Source organism: Equus asinus, chromosome 24 (genome assembly GCF_041296235.1).
Source record: "Equus asinus isolate D_3611 breed Donkey chromosome 24, EquAss-T2T_v2, whole genome shotgun sequence".
NCBI classification, from domain to species: domain Eukaryota; kingdom Metazoa; phylum Chordata; class Mammalia; order Perissodactyla; family Equidae; genus Equus; species Equus asinus.
In genome coordinates, this window is record NC_091813.1 from 51,545,817 (window position 1) to 51,551,816 (window position 6,000).

Here is a 6,000-nt window from a genome sequence, read left to right on the forward strand (position 1 = left end):
TTAGAGAACCTGGCAAGATGGCAGGGAGAGATATTTCAGGACAGGCAGGCTTTCCAGCACCCAAAATAACAACCAGTAGGAGGCTGCCTGTGGCCCCCACAGAAGGTCAAGCCAAGCCCTGCTCTGTCAGCACGAGCCCTTTGAATCATCTCAACACTTTCCATTTAGCCAAGCTCTTCCCTTCCCCCAGCGACCCCGTCCTTCCCAGGCTTCAGAGCTATCTTTGCAAAGGAGAGGCAAACAGGGATCACTTCTCTTGTTATTTAGATTTGATAGAGACTGTAAAGCGGGTAAGCCCCAAGCAACTGGAGAATCAGTGCCCTCCTCTGAGCCACAAAACCACAGAAGCTCAACACTGGCGCAGCCTTGGAGATGTGGCTGGAACTCACATTGCCAAGATTGCTCCCACAAATCCCAGTTATCCCAGGGAGACCTAATCTGTTCCTGAACCAATGCTCCTTTTCCCTCAAAATGAGAGACGTAAGTATGACAATCACCCGCCCACATGATTCATCCTGTACCGCTCACTTTCCATTCCTCCTCGAGGCTCGAGGCTCGAAGGCACAGCGAGTTAAGCTAAAGATTCCCTGGATTCCCCACGACATAGCAGCCGTGCTTCCGAGAGGTGCTGCAGCTTGTTATGAGAGATGCCGTGCGTGGTTCCTGGAGGGTATATTTTCATTTAGTCTGGATGTTTGGCACACTTAGACCATAAACAGAAGCCCAAGGTAGAAATAGATGGTGTGACTGGTTTACTCAGAGAGTGTTGAAAATGTTTAATCAATTAATGGTGATGATAAAGTGTCTCATTGGAAGATAAAATGACAATTCCCCAAGCTGCTGTATATTCGTGTCCAGCATAACAGCCTACAGGCATTTAGGGTGACTGGACAAACACGAGAGCTATGTAAATTATGAGAGTCCCCTTTTATGTTTACATTTGTGCATATTTCCGGCTATTTTTGCAGATAGGCAGATTAGCAGCCTTCTGATAATTTGATCTCTCTGACAGAAGTGAAAAATCATTCACTCATCCCAGAAACACGCTCTCCATTCCCATCAGTGTATGGATGTAATAAGCTGTCTGGGTGTTATGTGCAGCCACACATATGACCAAGCATGGGGATTTCTAGGGCAAAATCAATCCAAAAAGGGAAAAAAATAAGCAGTCAAAGCATAAGTAGCATCTGGTGAAATAAAATTTCAAATATTTCATTCAAATAATTTAAGACCACAAGAGTTTGTGACATGACCATAAAAGAATGTTGCAGTATTTACTCATTCATTCATCATCCAACTACATTTACCAGCATAGAAGCTCCCTAAGAGCAGGTATCTTATCTGTTTTTATTTGCTGCTGTCTTCCGAGCTATCTACTATATAGGAACAGCTCAAAAAATATTTGTTGAATTGAACGAATGAGTCCATTCATCATTCAGCAAACTTTAACAAATAATGTGGTACACAGGCTCTTCCATTCTTCTTGATTCTTCTGTTCCCTGATTATCGTGCAATTTCATTTCTGCAAGATTTTCCTTTTGGAGGGGTTTGTAGTCTTGGCTTCCTCCCCACACCAAGGTTGGTCTTCGAAAAAAAATTCAAAGTTTTTTTTGTTTTTTGAGGAAGAGGAGCCTGAGCTAACATCCACCGCCAATCCTCCTCGTTTTGCTGAGGAAGATTGGCCCTGAGCTAACATCTGTGCCCATCTTCCTCTATTTTATATGTGGGATGCCTGCTACAGCATGGCTTGATAAGTGGTGCCATTAAGTCAGTGCTCAAGATCCGAACTGGCAAACCCCAGGCCACCAAGGCCGAATGTGCAAACTTAACCACTGTGCCACCAGGCCAGCCCCCCAAAATTCAAACTTTTTAATATAAAAAAAAGAAAAATAGTAAGAACTTAAGCCCCACTTAAATAAGTTGAACTATCAACATACCATATAAGAAAATTAAAAATCAATCTTTGCATTAATCATACATTTTACAGGAAGCAAATGATCTATATTTATTTGGAAGAACCACGTCCTTTTCCCTCTATAGTTTTCATGAGTGTTTACATTTCATTAAACATATAAAATATATGTGCAGATCTTTAAAATAAAATAGGATATTCTTAAAAATTGTCATTTTAGAAACAATCAAATGTTAATCAGCTACATCAGCTAATACAAATAAGCTAATCAACTAATACAAATGGCTAGTTGCTTTAATTTGCCATTTTGAAACTATTTTAGGATAATAACGAGATACTACTATACACCTATTAGAATGGCTATCGTACAAAAAAACTGACAACACCAAATGCTGACAAGAGTGTGAAGCAACAGGAACTCTCATTCAGTGCTGTTGGGGATGCAAAGTAATACAGCCATTTTGGAAGACAGTTTGGTAGTTTCTCACAAAGCTAACCACGACTTACCATGCAATTCAGCAATTGTACCCCTGGATATTTCCCTAATTCATTTGAAAACTTACGTTCTTACAAAATCTTGCACACAGACACTTATAATAGCTTTATTCATAATCTCCAAAAACTAGAGGCAACCAAGATGTCTTTCAATGGGTGAATGGATAAACAAACTATGGTACATGAATACAATGAAACATGGTGGTTGTTAGTGCTGTCCAGTCGATTCTGACTCCTAGTGACCTTGCGTACAGCAGAGTGGAACCATGCCTGGTCTTTTTGTGCCATCCGGCACTATACCAGACAATTCTCCACTACTATTTATAGGGTTTTCACTGCCAATTTTTTTGAAAGTGGGTGGCCATGTCTTTCTTCCTATTCTGTCTTAGTCTGGAAGCTCTGTTGAAACCCGTCCACCATGGGTGACCCTGCTGGTATTTGAAATACCAGTGGCATAGCTTCCGGCATCACAGCAACACACAGCAGCCACAGTATAACAATTGACAGATGGGTAAGTGGTTCCCTGACCAGGAAACAAACCCGAGATGCAGCTGCGAGAACGCCAAATCTTAACCACTAGTCCACCAGGGCTCGCTAATGGAACAACATTTGATATTAAAAAGAAATTAGCTATCAACCCACAAAAAGACATACAGGATCCTTAAAGGCATGTTGCTAAGTTGAAAGAAGCCTGTCTGAAAGTCTACATACTGTATCATTCCAACTATATGACATACTGAAAAAGGCAAAGTAAAAAGATCAGTGGTAGCCAGAGGCTTCTCAGAGGAAGAGTTGATTGTGAGAAGCACAGCTGACTTTTAGGGCAGAGAAACTATTCTATATGATGTGTAATTATGGATACATGACAGTATGCATTTGTTAAAACCCATAAAACTTTACAGCACTGAGTGAAAATTTTATGCAAATTTTTAGAAATTATTTAAAGATTGAGGGGAATCATGCAATGGATTGCAGAATGTGACAAAACAATCTACTACAAATGTACAAAACAATCTCACTGAAGTTGGGGGTGAGGGGGAGAGATGCTACCTTCAGTAGCTTAGAAATGAGTGGAGTCTGTAAAACTGAAGGCAAAGGGAACAGCCAAGAAGCAGTATACTCCAAATGATAAAGTGGATTCTCATGAAAATCCAATTTAACAATTCTGATACTACTAGATATGTATATTAGAATCAAACAAATAAATGGATGGCAAAAAGATGAGAGTCAAGATTTCTTACTCTTGGACTGGTAATTTACAGATTAGCAAAGGTAGGAGGCTAGAATGATCCATTTTGTAGTGGATTAGAAGCAGACATCAGTCTTAACACATGTTTAATTTAATATAGATATAGATGGTTACATATAGAAATATTTATAGATATGTACATATATACGGGTTTGCATATACACATATATTTCCTTGCTCTGTCAGCTGAGAATGCCTAGAAGTAAGGACCACTTTCTAGCAAAGAGCACAATTACTTCCCAGATCCTGGTGCCTAATACCATTTTCCAAGAAAAGGAAACAGGGCTTCTTTGAGAAATGACTGATGCTGAGACTGGAACATAAAATATACAAGATAAACCTAGAGCATCTTATAATGCCAGGAAGTAAGAAAGTTCTCAAAAATTTTAAAACTTAATTATAAAATTATAAACCTACATTGATGGGAGTATGTTAAAAGAGCACAAGAGACTACTAAAAGAACTCCAAGCAGCCAAGCTCCAAATGAACAAAGGTGAAAAAGTTTGAGCAACAAAATAAAAAAGTAGTATTTTATTATAAGTCAAACTATAAAATAAATATCCATGAGTCCATACTGATATAAATGATGAATGAATGGGAAGAGATAAATCTCCCATGAAGAATAATTCCAAACAATATATGTAGATACTCTCAGAAGGGGAGCATAACTCCCCACTCCTTAAGTATGGGCTCCACAAAGTGACTTTCTCCCAAAAAATACAGTATGGAAAGGCAGGAAAAAGAGTAACTTTATAGTGAAGAAACCTGACAAACTCTACCTCAGCTAGATAGTCAAGGTCAACATCAACTGCGATAAATTACGTTGGCAGTCTATACACCTGTTGTGATGTGATGAGAATACTACTTTACCTCTGTGGTCCTCCACCCAAAAACCTCTAACTTCAGTCTAATCATGAGAAAAACATCAAACAAATTCTAATATGGGGGCATTCTACACATTACCTGACCAGTACCCCTCAAAATTGTCAAGGTCATTAAAAACAAGGGAAGTCTGAGATATCGTCACAGCCAAGAGAAGCCTTAGGAGACATAACTACTAAGGTAACGTAGTATCCTGGATGAGATTCTGAAACAGAAAAAGGGCATTAGGGAAAAATTTAGAAAATCCAGATAAATTATGGTCTTTGGTTAACAATAATATGTCAATACTGGTTCATTAGTCATAACAAATGGACCACACTAGTATAAGAATGTTAGTAACAGGAGAAGCTGGATGTGAGGTGTACAGGGATTCTATCCACTATTTTGCAATTTTTCTGTGAATCTAAAACTGATTTAAAATCAAAATTTACTTTTTAAAAAATTCTTATCATGTAGCAATAAATACTGAAGCATTTACTTGTGAAATAGCATGATGTCTTAGATTTGCTTAAAACATATTTAATCAAAAAACTCTGGGTGGCTGTGATGGTTAATTGTGTCAACTTGACTGGGCCACAGAGTACCCAGACATTTGGCCAAACATTATGCTGGGTGTGTTTCTGAGAGTGTTTGTGGATAAGATTAACATTTGAATCAGTAGACCAAGTAAAGCAGATTGCCTGCTAATGTGGGCAGGCTTCATCCAATCACTGGAAGACATGACTAGAACAAAAAGGCTGAGTTCGAGGGAATTCCTCCGGCTGACTGCTAGAGCTGGGACTTCGGGTTTTTTCCTGCCATCAGACTCTAACTGAAACCTTGGCTCTTCTTGGGTCTTGCTTGGGCTTACCAGCTTTCAGATTGGAACTTACACCACCAGATTCCTGGTTCTTAAGCCTTTGTACTCAGACTGGAACTACACCAACTCTTCAGGGTTTCTAGCTTGCAAATGCAGATTTTGGAACTTCTCAGCCTCCATCATCAAGTAAGTCAATTCCTTATAATAAATCCAATATATAACATTAAATAATTATATTTAAATGTATATAGGTATATAACATATACTTATATATATTTATAATACAGTGGAGATCAATAAAACAAGATTGGAAAAAATTAAATTGCTGATACAGAGAAGGGGTTCATTATACTATTCTGTCTACTATTGTGTGCCTGTTGAAAAATTTAGATGAGCACATTTCTTAAAAAACTAAAAGCCAGGAGGGGCCACCATCACGCATGCACTATGCTTCTTTACTTATCTGCTTCCTCAGCACTTAAACAGAAACCCAGCTTTCCAGGACAAATCCCCACACCACCACCATCTGAGACTATGGATTGAAACTCACCTGCATATTTCTTTATCTTTAGCTCAGTAGAAAGAGAACATGTCTAATGGTCTTTATTATGAACCTAAGGGAAACAAAAGAAGCACAGAAAAAGTCACCAACACTGACTCATA